The sequence below is a fragment of the Phyllobates terribilis genome, unplaced genomic scaffold, assembly GCF_046119375.1.
Source record: "Phyllobates terribilis strain yellow unplaced genomic scaffold, ASM4611937v1 Scaffold_11__3_contigs__length_659146591, whole genome shotgun sequence".
In the NCBI taxonomy this organism is placed as follows: Eukaryota; Metazoa; Chordata; class Amphibia; order Anura; family Dendrobatidae; genus Phyllobates; species Phyllobates terribilis.
Window position 1 is genome coordinate 50,721,601 of NW_027362771.1, and position 15,110 is coordinate 50,736,710.

Consider the following 15,110-nt stretch of genomic DNA (forward strand, 5'->3'; position numbering starts at 1 on the left):
CTGAAAGGCCACTCTGCCAAGAAGAAGCCATTACTACAAAAGAAACATAAAAAAGGCAGATTAATGTTTGCAAATGCACACAGGAACAAAGACCTTAATTTTTGGAGACACGTCCTGTAATCTGATGTAACTAAAATTGAACTTTTTAAGCATAACGACCATCGTTATATTTTGAGGAAAAAGGGAGAACCTTGGAAGCCTAAGAACACCATCCCAATTGTGAAACACGGGGGTGGCAGCATCATGTTATGGGGTTGTTTTGCTGCAGTAGGGACTGGTGCACTTCACAAAATAGATGGCATCATGAAAAAAGAAGATTGTGGCAATACTGAAGCAACATCAAGACATCAGCCAGGAAGTTAAAGCTTGGGCGGAAATGGGTCTTCCAAATGGACAATGACCCGAAGCATACTGCCAAAATGGTAATAAAGTGGCTTAAGTATAACAGTCAATGTTTTGGAGTGGCCATCACAAAGCCCTGATCTCAATCCTATTGAAAATTTATGGGCAAAGCTGAAAAGGCAGGTGCGAGCAAGGAGACCCACAAACCTGGATCAGTTACACCAGTTTTCTCAGGAGGAATGGGCCCAAATTCCAACCAACTGTTGTGAGAAGCTTGTGGAAGGATGTCCCAAACGTTTGACCCAAGTCATTCAGTTTAAGGGAAATGGTACCAAATACTAATGAAACGTATGTAAACGTTTGACTTTGAAGTAAGTAATAAAAATGCTTTAAAACATTCCCTGTCACTCTCCCTGGTAATCCTAATTGACATAAAACGGGAAAGGTTTATTCTGATTTCATGTCAGATATTGAGAAAAACATGCATATGTGTCTTTTTATATAGTATATGTAAACTTCTGATTTCAGCTGTACTTGCATGCTAACTGGCAGTCATTTAATGACCACAATTCTATGCACAGAGAATATCCTGTTTTCGCCAGGACCTGTACTGTTTTACTTTGGATGATATGCTGCCCATGATGATTATGATGATTTTTAATTTGGTTAAAAATAATGGCTCACTTCATCAATTTGCTCATTGGACAGGTGTTTTCCGGCATACTTAGACTGCCTGACAATCGTGAGCGAGAGTTCCTCAGAACATCTATCCCCACTTATCTGCTAAATGCAGCATAACTATCATTGGGTTTTTTTATTGTTGATTATTTGGTTGCAAGGGGTGGAATATTTTAAGCCGCAAGTGAACAAGTCTGTTCTTGAAGTTAATGTCAGGAAAACTGGGCTAGAACCCTGGGGCAATGAACGGGGCCTAAAGGTGATGCTTAGACGACTAGGCTGGGATCTCATTGGGTGCTTCTTGTATGCGATGGTTGGAAGCTACAGAAAGTGGTCCCTGGAAACTCGATAGATGAGCAGAAGACAATGTCAAAGGCTCCCAAGCTTAACTGAGCAAAGACTGACCCATCCTTTCTGATCCCTCAACATGAAACCGGTAATACTGGCAATGATTGACCCATCTGCGGTTACACAGCTAGCTGAGTGTCCATGCTGACTCCTGTACTGCCTTCTACACTGGGCAGATGAGCATCGGAACAGAATGTAGCCTATGGCAAATCTCATTTTCTTGCACGTATATGGGGGTTCTACTTTGGTATGTATCACCTACCTAAACATTGTTGCAGATAACACCCATTAATGGTAACTGTACTCCTAATGGCAGTGGCTACCACACGATCAGAATTTTTCAGGAATGGTTTGAGGAACATAAGCGTTCATAGGGTTGATGTTTTTAAGTGAAAACAAGCTACATAAAGTAGCCACAGGCCCCCTCCCTGCAGCTATGCCTTAAAGGGACTCTGTCAGCACAAAATGACTGTTTACACCAAGTACAGGCGCTTGGTGTGTTATGGTGTGGTCAATCATTTATATATACCTTCCCACCTGCTTGTTTACTATCTCTGCCCTTCTCTTCTTTGACAGCTCTGGCTTCATAGAACCGGAGAATGGTGGAGATATATGGAAACCAAGTAGGTGGGACGGTGTATATAAATGATTGACCCACGCCATAATGCACCGAGCGCCTGGACTTGGTGCTGACAGACTCCCTTTAAGAGCTCATATCCATTGATCTCAGACAACAATGCATGGACTGTGGACTGGCTGTAGGTCTTCCAATCCAAATATGACAGCCTCAGACATGCATGAAGCTGTCATGCTCCATTTGGGAGACCCACGGCCTGTTCATGCATTAGTGGTCTGTGCTGGGCCTTCTGAAAGAGCCCTAGCTCTGAAACACTTTTGAATTTTAGAGAAGAGCCTGGCACCATTTGGTTTGTCGGAGATGTCACTCACTATGTGCTTTATTATCTGTAATGGGGTGGCTTGTTGCTAGTTCATGCTGCCTGTGATTAGGGCAGCATAAAACTGCTTTTTTGTGTGGGCATTTAAAGCCTGTAACAAAGTAAACCAATAAAACTATTCATACAGCAGATCTTTTATTGTTCTTTTAAAAATGTAGCATATTCTACTATCATTTTATGGATTGAGTATGCCCAGTGAAGTGATATCATCAATATTTGCAATTCTTGCAATTTTTTTTCTATTGGCCAAAAAAGTGGATACATTTTTGCGCAATAGCAATGCCTCTGACTGGTCGTCGGCTTTCCTGACCCAAGCGTGACCGCTGCATTGAAATACATGCTGTCACGCTAGGGTCAAGAGAGCAGACGGCCAGTCAGAGCATTGCGTTCCGATCCTTATCTGAGGTATACGGCTGCCTGGCTCTTCCCTTAAATTGGCAAACTCCGTCAATGTTGAGAGCGTAGAAGAGAATCTAGTCTGCAAACTTGCTATCACATGACAACTGCTGGAACTGGCAAGCCGAGCCGAACAAGACAAGGTCCAATGCTTGTGAAAAACTCCAGCAGGGTCAAAGAACCCATTTTAAAGTTTTTTTTTCTCATAACTTTATGTAATCTTATTACGTTCTTATTGGCCAGGATCAAACTGTGTGCCCCCCCCTCCCCCCGATTCCAGGGGGCTGCATCGCAGGTTTAGAACTGTCCCCTTCACATTAGTGAAAGCACTGTTAGAAATAACTATGTCTGTATCCTTAAACTGGGAAATTCATCACTGCTCACATAACATTTATAGAACTTGAGCAGGGGGCAGTCTGCAGTATATATCACAGAGGACCCACAGACTGCTGTATATAAATCATATAGGGTACACAGACTTTGCTGTAAATACATCACATAGGAAACAGAGACCGTGTCTGCCATATGTATGTTCAGCGCAGTCTCAGTGTATCCGACTTAGGGTACACAGACTGCTGTATATACATCATCAAGGATACACAGACTGCTGTCTACACATCATATACGTGAGACTCAGACGGTACGGTTTACTTCACAAAGGAAACATTGTGACTGTAAATGATTTGCATAAGAAGCTGGAGAGCCTACCTCAACTCACAAAATGTCCTGTCATTGGCCAGCATCAGATGTAATCGAAAGTTGTGTCGGACGCAGTGGTGTTTAGTAGTGAACGCTACATGCATGAGCGCACGCTCTACAGAAAAATGAAAGGCTCGGTGGGCAAGGCATCTGCCCGAGAGCCGGACAAAAGGACATCGCAGGCTCGAGGTTTCCCACTCTTGTGTTAAAAAAGGAAGCAAAATAAGATAATGAACTTGTTGGCACCTTTCCAAAATTCTGGAAACTTTGCTTCAAGCAGGTGATGCTCATTCAAACTCACTTGTGGCAAGAATCAGGTGAGGGTAATATGAAAATCAGAACTGAAACCAGATAAAAAGGGGGCGAAGTTGAACTTAATATTTGGTAGCACACTCTTTGGAATAAATAACTGCAAACAATCGTTTCCTATAACCATCAACAAGCTGCTTAAACCTCTCAACTGGAATTTTGGACCAATCTTCTTTTTAAAACTGCTCCAGGTCTCTCATTTGAAGGGTGCCTTCTCCCAACAGCAATTTTAAGATCTCTCCACAGTTGTTCAATGGGATTTAGATCTGGACCCATTGCTGGCCACTTCAGAACTCTCCAGCGCTTTGGTTCCAACCATTTCTGGGTGCTTCTTGAAGTGTTTTTGAGGTCATTGTCCTGCTGGAAGACCCATAACCTAGAAGGAAAACCCTGCTTTCTGACAGTGGGCACTACCTTGCGACCTAAAATACGCTTGTAATTTTTGTCATGATGCCTTGCACACAGTTAAGGCACCCAGTGCCAGAGGCAGCAAGACAACTACAAAACACATTTGAACCTCCACCATACACAGTAGGTACTGTCATACTGTACTGTGCTCTTTTCATTGTATGCCTCATTCCATTTTCGGTAAATAGTAGAATGATGTGTTTTTACCAAAAAGCTCGATCTTGGTCTCATCTGTCCACAAGACGCTTTTCTAGACGGATTTTGGCTTATACACTTTCAATTTGGCAAAACTGCAGTCTAGCTTTTTTTAATGTCTCTGTGTCAGCAGTGGGGTCCCCCTGGGTCTCCTGACATACCGTTTCATTTCGTTCAGATGTCGAGGGATAGTTCGCGCTAACACTGAAGCACCATATTTGACTGTAGGTACTGTGTTTTATTTGTAGGCCTCATTCCATTTTCGGTAAACAGACCTCTTGGTAAAGCACATCATTCTACTATCTGTTTCATTTGTCCACAAGACGCGTTTCCAGAAGGAGTTTTGGCATACTCACATATTTTGTCAAACTGCAGTCTAGATTTTTTATGTTTTTGTGTCAGCAGTGGAGTCCTCCTGGGTCTCCTGCCATAGCATTTAATTTCATTCAAATGTCAACAGATGGTTCGTGCTGACACGATGCATCCTGAGCCTGCAGGGCAGCTTGAATTTCTTCAACTTGATTGTCGCTGCTTATCCACCATCCGGACTATACTGCATTGCAACCTTTTATCAATTTTGCTTTGCCTTCCACGTCCAGGTAGATCCGCTACAGTGCCAAGGGTTGTAAATTTCTTGGTTATGTTGCACACCGTGGACAAGGGAACATCAAGATCTCTGGAGATGGACTTGAGAACCAAAATTGTTGAAAACTGTAACCTTGAGATTACATCCTCGGACAGTTCTGTTCTCCTCTTTCTGTTCTCCATGCTTAGGCCACGACCCCACTATCAGTATTTGATCAGTATTTTTTCTCGGGAGTGGGAGCCAAAACCTGGAGTGGGTGATAAATGCAGAATTGATGACTTGTTTCTATTATACCTTTTCTCTGATTGTTCCTCACCTGGTTTTGGCTCCCACTCCTGAGAAAAAATACTGACCAAATACGGATAGTGGGGCCGTGGCCTTAGTGTGGCACACACTGACACAAAATGAAAAGATTGAGTCAACGTCTCCCCTTTTTTATTTATCTGGTTTCAGGTGTGATTTTCATATTGCCCCCACCTGATACTTGCCACAAGTGAATTTAAACAAGCATCACATGCTTGAAACAAAGTTGTTTACCCACAATGTTAGAAAGGTGCCAACAACTTTGTCCGGCCCATTTTTGAGATTTTGTGTGAAACTATGTCCAATTTGTGTCAGTTTTTTGTGTCTTTTTTTCCATACACACAAAGGAAATAAAGGTGTATAACAAAACGTGTAATTGCAATAATTTTCTAGGAGAAATACTTCATTTTCTGAAACAATTTCAAGGGTGCCAACTAGTTATGAGCGAGTATGTATTGTTAACCCCTTCGGCGAGAACGCTCAGGTGCTCGCCGAGTATTTTGGCGTGCTCGGCCTTTCTGTTACTGTCGCCGCGGCTGCAAGTGTCACGGCTGTTAGCTATGACACATGCAGGGATTGCCTGAAAGGCCTTATCACCACCTTTTTTTTTTTGTCTGGGACCTAGAAGCATCGATGGAAGGCAGGGATTGAAATAAAGGTTATGGACACAGTGGTCAATTTTTTTCAATACAAGCAAGTTAGAAAAGTATTTTTGTAATTCGGTTTCTGTCCAGCATAACACCAAGGAGATCCACAGATCCCACCACTGTCACCAGTTTGGTAGTGGAACACACCTCCGCTGCCTCCAATCGTTAGGACAATTACGTAATTGATGAGTGATGGACAGGGCCGCGGCTGCTTATACTACTAAGCCGATTATTGGGGAACGCACAGTGAACGTATGGTGTATATACACACACACACACACACACACACTTGAAACCAGAAGTTTACATGCATGTGTGTCTTTTTATATAGTGTATGTTTTTCTCAATATCTGACATGAAATCAGAGTAAACCTTTCCCATTTTAGGTCAATTAGGATTACCATAATTTTTAATAATTGCCAAATGCCAGAAGGTATTTTTATTACTACAAAGTCAAAAGTTTACATACACTAAGAATACTATGCCTTTAAACAATTCTGGACTGCCCATATGATGAGGTCATGTGTTTTGGAAGCTTCTGCTAGGTTTTTTGGCAACATCTGAGTTAGAGACACACCTGTGGATGTATTTTAATGCACACCTGAAACACACTGCTTCTTTGTGTAGCATCATGGGAAAGTCTAAAGAAATCAGCCAAGATATCAGGCAGAGAATTATGGACTTGCACAAGTCTGGCTCATCCTTGGGTACAATTTCAAGATACCTGAAGGTGCCTCGATCATCTGTACAAACAATTATATGCAAGTACAAAAAAGAAGGGAATGTCCAGCCATCATACCGCTCAGGAAGGAGACGGGTTCTGTGTGTCAGAGATGAACGTGCTTGTCAACCCAAGGACAAAAGCAAAAGACCTTGTGAAAATGATGGTGGAAGCTGGCAAGATTGTCAATAACCACAGTGAAACGAGTACTGTATCAACATGGGCTTAATTTTGGAGACGTCCTGTGGTCTGATGAAATTAAAGTTGAACTTTTTGGGTATAATGACCATCATTACTTTTGGAGGAAAAAAGGGAGAAGCCTGGAAGCCTAAGAACACCATCCCAGCTGTGAAATACAGGGGTGGCAGCATCAGGTCATGGGGTTGTTTTACTGCAGGAGGGAGTGCACTTCGTCAAAATAGATATCATCATGAGAAAAGAAGATTATGTGGCAATACTGAAGCAACATCTCAAGATATCAGCCAGGAAGTTAAAGCTTGGCCGGAAATGGGTCTTCCAAATGGACAATGACCCGAGGCATACTGCCAAAATGCTGACAAAGTGGCCCTGATCTCAATCCTATTGTAAATTTATGAGCAAAGCTGAAAAGGCAGGTGCGAGCAAGGCGACCTACAAACCTGGATCAGTTACACCAGTTAGGAGGAATGGGCCCAAATTCTGACCAACTATTGTGAGAAGCTTGTGGATGGATATCCCAAACGTTAGACCCAAGTCATTCAGTTTAAGGGCAATACAAATACTAAGGAAATGTATGTAAACTTTGACTTTGCAGTAAGTAATAAAAAATGCCTTAAAACATTCTCTCATTAGTTTGGCATTTGGCAAATATTAAAAATTATGGTAATCCTAATTGAACTAAAATGGGAAAGGTTTATTCTGATTTCATGTCAGATATTGAGAAAAACATGCATATGTGTCTTTTTATATAGTGTATGTAAACTTCTGGTTTCAACCATACATACATACATACATACATACATACATACATACATTCTCCCTGGTACGCTCACTGCCAACTCCACAATAACAAAATGAAACTACCACCACCATGGTTTATACAGGCAGATTGGACACCCGTTACAGGTAGCGTAAGGCTTCAGGGGTGCAGTTTACAGAGCAAAAGGAACGGAGCGATTCAATTTTATATATTCGATCCAGAAAGGTAGACAGGGTTTATAGAAAATATACAAATATGATACAAAATGGGAACAAAACAATACAGTATATACAAATACATAAAGTAAATGGGAGAATAAAAGAAAATTACTAAACCTGTGTCACAGAAATGGCTTAGAGCTTAGCAGAGGGAGGTACTCCTTAGGAAAAAAGGGACAGAATCCACAGCAAGCTGTACCTTCCAAGTCTGGAAAAATCTAAACCCCAAATTCTGTTTTTTATTAGATTAAAGTTCTAAAGGGGCACTTACTCCCAATTCCGGTACAATGCTCCACTTCCTCTTCTGTGTACTGTTTGATCCTTTTAGAATCCTTTTGGCAATCCATTGATTATGTATATTTAGATGCCGTGACAATGAAACTGTACATTTACTCGGTGGTACTGTTTAGATGAGATGTTGTCTTTCTCATTATTTACATACAGTGCCTACAAGTAGTATTCAACCCCCTGCAGATTTAGCTGGTTGACACATGCGGAATTAACTTGGCATTGTGACATTTGTACTGTAGATCAGCCTGGAAGTGGGAAATGCACTGCAGCAAATTTTTTTTTTTTTTTTTTTAAAAAAACGTTAAAAGTTAATTCAGAGTGTCATTTATTATTTAACCCCTCAAACCACAAGAATTCTGTTTGGTCCCCCTAAAGTATTAAGAAGTAGTTCAGGCACCAAGAATAATGAGCTTCACATGTGTGGATTAAAGATCTCTTTTGCCAGCCTTTTCTGACTATTTAAGACCCTCCCCAAACTTGTGAACAGCACTCAGACATGGTCAACAATGGAAAGACAAAGGAGCATTCCAAGGCCATCAGAGACAAGATCGTGGAGGGTCACAAGGCTGGCAAGGGGTACAAAACCCTTTCCAAGGAGTTGAGCCTACCTGTCTCCACTGTTGGGAGCATCATCCATAAGTGGAAGGCTTATGGAACTACTGTTAGCCTTCCACGGCCTGGGCAGCCTTTGAAATTGTCCTCCCGTGCAGAGGCCAGGCTTGTCCGAAGAGTCAAGGCTAACCCAAGGACAACAAGGAAGGAGCTCCGGGAAGATCTCATGGCAGTGGGGACATTGGTTTAGTCAATACCATAAGTAACGTACTCCACCGCAATGGTCTCCGTTCCAGACGAGCCCGTAAGGTACCTTTACTTTCAAAGCGTCATGTCAAGGCTCGTCTACAGTTTGCTCATGATCACTTGGAGGACTCTGAGACAGACTGGTTCAAGGTTCTATGGTCTGATGAGACCAAGATCGAGATCTTTGGTGCCAACCACACACGTGACGTTTGGAGACTGGATGGCACTGCATACGACCCCAAGAATACCATCCCTACAGTCAAGCATGGTGGTGGCAGCATCATGCTGTGGGGCTGTTTCTCAGCCAAGGGGCCTGGCCATCTGGTCCGCATCCATGGGAAGATGGATAGCACGGCCTACCTGGAGATTTTGGCCAAGAACCTCCGCTCCTCCATCAAGGATCTTAAGATGGGTCGTAATTTCATCTTCCAACAAGACAACGACCCAAAGCACACAGCCAAGAAAACCAAGGCCTGGTTCAAGAGGGAAAAAGTCAAGGTGTTGGAGTGGCCTAGTCAGTCTCCTGACCTTAACCCAATTGAAAACTTGTCGAAGGAGCTCAAGAATAAAGTCCACATGAGACACCCAAAGAACCTAGATAACTTGGAGAAGATCTGCATGGAGGAGTGGGCCAAGATAACTCCACAGACCTGTGCCGGCCTGATCAGGTCTTATAAAAGACGATTATTAGCTGTAATTGCAAACAAGGGTTATTCCACAAAATATTAAACATAGGGGTTGAATAATAATTGATCCACACTTTTATGTTTAAAATTTAATAAAATTCAACTGAGCAACATAACTTTTTGGTTTGTAAGATTTATGCTTCTGTTCATAAAACCTACTCTCGTTTGCAGTTTGAAGGCTCTAACTTATTTGCATCTTATCAAACCAGCTAAATCTGCAGGGGGTTGAATACTACTTGTATGCACTGTATGAGCTGATCTAAGTTTCACCATTTCCACATAATAATAAAAAATGTATGCTCTGGTGGTGATATTTTTTGCTGCAACAACAACCAACTCCGGATTTCCACATGAAGAATAGCATGGATGCAGCATATACAGGTGCATCTCACTAAATTAGAATATCATCAAAAAGTTAATTTATTTCAGTTCTTCAATATAAAAAGTGAAACTCATATTATATAGTCATTACAAACAGAGTGACCTATTTCAAGTGTTTATTTCTGTTAATGTTGATGATTATGGCTTATAGCCAATGAAAACACAAAAGTCATTATCTCCGTAAATTAAAATAATTAACAAAAAACACCTGCAAAGGATTCTTAAGTGTTTATAAAGGTCTGTTTCAGTAGGCTCCACAATCATGGGGAAGACTGCTGACTTGACAGATGTCCAGAAGGCAGTCATTTACACACTCCACGAGGTCCCCGAGTTCCAATTTTCATTTGGAAATCAAGGTCCCAGAGTCTGGAGGAAGAGTGGAGAGGCCACAATCCAAGCTGCTTGAGGTCTAGTGTGAAGTTTCCACAATCAGTGATGGTTTGGGGAGCCATGTCATCTGCCGGTGTAGGTCCACTGTGTTTTATCAAGACCAAAGTCAGCACCGCAGTCTACCAGGAAATTTTAGAGCACTTCATGCTTCCCTCTGCCAACAAGCTTTTTGGAGATGGAAATTTCATTCTCCAGCAGGACTTGGCACCTGTCCACACTGCCAAAAGTAGCAATACCTGGTTTCATCACTGTGCTTGATTGGCCAGCAAACTCGCCTGATCTTAACCCCATAGAGAATCTATGAGGTATTGTCAAGAAGAAAATGAGAGACACCAGACCCAACAATGCAGACGAGCTGAAGGCTGCTATCAAAGCAACTGCCTCAGCAGTGCCACAGGCTGATCGCCTCCACGCCACGCTGCATTGATGCAGTAATTGATGCAAAAGGAGCCCAGACCAAGCCATAATCATCAACATTAACAGAAATAAACACTTGAAATAGATCACTCTCTTTGTAATGACTCTATATAATGAGTTTCACTTTTTATATTAAAGAACTGAAATAAATTAACTTTTTGATGATATTCTAATTTAGTGAGATGCACCTATATAACTAATACATGGACTTACCGACCTGTGGATGTGCAGTGAATGACGCTTGCGTGTTACCCGCTGCTCCTGCGGTTCAATGACCGGATGTCCGCTTAAGGTCTCTCGCTTTGCAGTCCATAGACGTGAAGTACACACGTGGTCAAAATTGTTGGTACCCCTCGTTTAATGAAAGTAAAACCCACAATGGTCACAGAAATAACTTGAATCTGACAAAAGTAATAATGAATTAAAAATCTTTGAAAATCAAAAAATGAAAGTCAGACATTGCTTTTCTGCTTCCACGGAATTTTTAAAAAAATTAAACTTATGAAATAGGCCTGGACAGAAATGATGGCACTCAACTTAATATTTTGTTGAACAACCTTTTGAGGCAATCACTGCAATCAAGCGTTTCCTGTAACTGTCAATGAGCCTTCTGCACCTCTCCACAGGTATTTTGGGCGCACTCCTCATGAGCAAACTGCTCCAGTTGTCTCGTGTTTGAATGATGCCTTTTCCAGCCAGCATGTTTCAGTTCTTTCCAAAGATGCTCAATAGGATTTAGGTCAGGGCTCATAGAAGCCACTTCAGAATAGTCCAATGTTTTCCTCTTAGCCATTCTTGGGTGTTTTTAGCTGTGTGTTTTGGGTCATTATCCTGTCGCATGACCTGCGACTGAGACCAAGCTTTCTGACACTGGGCAACACATTTCTCTCCAGAATCCCTTGATAGTCTTGAGATTTCATTGTTCCCTGCACAGATTCAAGACACCCTGTGCCAGATGCAGCAAAGCATCCCCAAAACATAACAGAGCCTCCTCCACGTTTCACAGTAGGGACAGTGTTCTTTTCTTGATATGCTTCATTTTTCCATGTGTGAACATAGAGCTGATGTGCCTTGCCAAAAACTTCCATTTTTGTCTCATCTGTCCATAGGACATTCTCCCAGAAGTTTTGTGGCTTGTCAACATGTAGTTTGGCAATTTCCAGTCTGGCTTTTTTATGATTTTTTTTCAACAATGATGTTCTCCTTGGTCGTCTCCCATGAAGTCCACTTTGAATCAAACAACGACGGATGGTGCAGTCTGACACTGATGTTCCTTGAGCTTGAAGTTCATCTTTAATCTCTTTAGAAGTTATCCTGGGCTCTTTTGTTACCATTCTTATTATCCGTCTTTGATTTGTCATCAATTTTACTCCTGCGGCCACGTCCAGGCAGGTTGGCTACAGTCCCATGGATCTTAAATTTCTGAATAATATGTGTAATTGTAGTCACAGGAACATCAAGCTGCTTGGAGATGGTCTTCTAACCTTTACCTTTAACATGCTTGTCTATAATTTTCTTTCTAATCTCCTCAGACAACTCTTTCCTTTGCTTCCTCTAGTTCATGTTAAGTGTGGTACACACCATGTCACCAAACAGCACAGTGAGTAGCTGTAGCCCTATATACAGGCCCACTGACTGATTACAAGATAGTAGACACCTTTGATGCTAATTAGTGGAAGCACAGTTGTAAAGCAAGGACTGACTTTCATGTGTTCATTTTTATAGATTTTTAATTTATTATTACTTTTGTCAGATTCAAGTTATTTCTGTGACCATTGTGGGTTTTTCTTTCATTAAACGAGGGGTACCAACAATTTTGACCACGTGTGTACGTCACACACAGATTTAAGTGTATCGCGGATCCGAGTCAAGGCGCGCCAGATTTAAATGGAGGCATACAGTCTAATGACAAGACGAAAATCGGTCTGGCACGCCGATAATCTCCCCTGATGAGTAAACAAAACGCATCTGGAATTCATATGTATGGGGGACTAACACCAACGCAAATGGAAGGATCATCAAGAGTGAGATTGGTCATCTTCTGAAAAGTCTGGTGAGACTGTTCCAATTTCTATATAATGGCAATAATTAAATGCAGTGGTATGCTTGGTGATATCCTTGTGAAGAGAAAATGAAGGCACACGATTAGTGGCGTGAATCACCAACATACTTGTGTTACACATTGAGAAAGGCTATTTATTGCTAATACAGTGCATATCCGGGACTATATATGAAAGTCTAGTGTTGCTGGCTGGTACTTTACAATCATACAATTAATAAGGAGCAATTCTAGATATGATTGATCCTGCAAAATTCACAGATTGATGCACGGGTTGTGCTGTGTACAGTGATCCTTATTTCATGATAAACACTTAAGTGTCTAATAGCCACATGCATTTAATAAGAAATAATCCTAAGTTACTTACCGGTAATGGGATTTTTCAGAACCCATGACAGCGCCACGAGAGAGGTGATCCACCCACCAAGGACAGGAAACCTACAGGCTTAAAAGGGCGGCACCTCTCTCCCGCCTCAGTTGGATTACAGAGCATGAGAGGACCGCCAGGTTAATACAACAAACATAACAAATATCATAATTTTACCATTACCTCACATCACCTATTAAGCGTGAGATAATTAATTAAAAGGGAGTGCGCCCACAAACGTGAAGGGAGGGAATATAAAGGTGATGTCATGGGTTCTGAAAAATCCCGTTACCGGTAAGTAACTTAGGACTTTATCGGTCACTCATGACAGCACTACGAGAGAATTACAGAGATAAAAGTAAATCTAGGGAGGGACTACCGCCTGGAGAACTCTTCTCCTAAACGTGAGGTCAGCCGATACACCCATATGTAACCTATAATGTTTATAGAATGTAGAGGGAGAGGACCAGGTAGCAGCCTTACATATCTCTTCTATGGAGACACCTGTATTCTCTGCCCAGGAGGTTGCCATTGCCCGAGTGGAATGAGCCTTCAACCCTTCTGGCACCTCCTCGCTGCTTGATGTATACGCTAGGGAAATGGCCTCCCAAATCCAGCTAGCAATGGTGGATTTTGTGACTCCAGTTCCCTTTCTAGACCCTTGGTAAGATGTAAACAAATACCTATCCTTCCTAAAGTCTTTGGTGACTGAAGGGTACCAAACCACACATCTTCTCATGTTTAGCATATGTAATTTCTCCTCCTTCTGGTTACTTGGATTGGAACAAAGGGAGGGTAGGAGGACTTCCTGAAGTCTGTGGAAACGAGTGGCTACCTTAGAGAGATAGGCAGGATCTGGTCTAAAAATCACTCTGTTGTCTAGGACCTGTGTAAATGGCGAGGCTATAGACAGAACCTGGATGTCACTAATCCTCCTGGCTGAGGTCAAAGCTATCATCAAGGCTGTCTTAAAGGAAAAGGTTTTAAGGGTTGCTGACTATTGGCTCAAACGACAAGTAAGTCAAGGCCGTTGGGATCTAAATTTAGATCCCAAGGAACTAAGTTAACCTTAACAATGGGTCTAGATCTAAAAGCTGCCTTAATGAATCGTGAAACCCAGTAGTTACCCACTAGATCACAGCTATATAGGGTGCCCAGGGCTGATACCTGAATTTTAGGGTGCTTGTGTACAGCCCAAGTTCAAGGCCCTTTTGTAGAAATTCCAAAATATCTTTCCTATTGGCACCCCCTCATCAACCCTACACTAGAGAAGGATAAAAACTTTCCAGATTCTGGCATAAATCTGGGTTGTAATAGGTTTCCTACTTTGCATAAAGGTAGTTATGAGATTTTTGGAAAACCCTTTCTGTTTTAGCTGTGTCCTTTCAAAGTTCCATGCCGTCAAGTGGAGGCCGGTTGCTTGAGGATGGAATATCGGACCCTGGGAGAGGAGATCCGGAATCTCGGGTAGGACCCAAGGGTTGGAGACGGACATGCTCCTCAGGCATGAGAACCAGGGTCTCCTGGGCCAGAAGGGTGCGATCAACTGAACCCTCGTCTTGTCTTCCCTGATCTTTCTTATGGCTATGGGAAGCAGTGACAACGGGGGGGCGGCATATGCCAGGTTCAAGTCCCAAGGTATCGGGAGAGCGTCCACCGCTAAGGGATTTTCCCTGGGGTTTAGGGAACAGAAGATTCTTGCCTTCCGATTTAGTTTTGTGGCAAACAGGTATATCACTGAAGACCCCCATCTTCGAACTATCTTGGTGAAAACTTCTCGATTCAGTTCCCATTCCCCTTGCATCAGAGGATAGTGGCTTCGGTTATCTGCTCTGGCAGTGGCGTACCGCCAATTGCGGCAGACCACGCCACTGCTATGGGGCTCATGAGCCGGGAGGGCCCCAAACAGCGTGGGAACCAGGAGGATAGGCGAGTATCGGGGGGGGAGGGAGGTTGT

At 42.4% G+C, this 15,110-nt stretch overlaps 1 protein-coding gene across 2 annotated transcripts in view; it reads left to right on the forward strand.

The window, feature by feature from the left end:
- Window positions 1-15,110, forward strand: part of SEPTIN8 (septin 8) — a 93,071-nt gene that overhangs the window by 61,540 nt on the left and 16,421 nt on the right. The window lies entirely within an intron of this gene.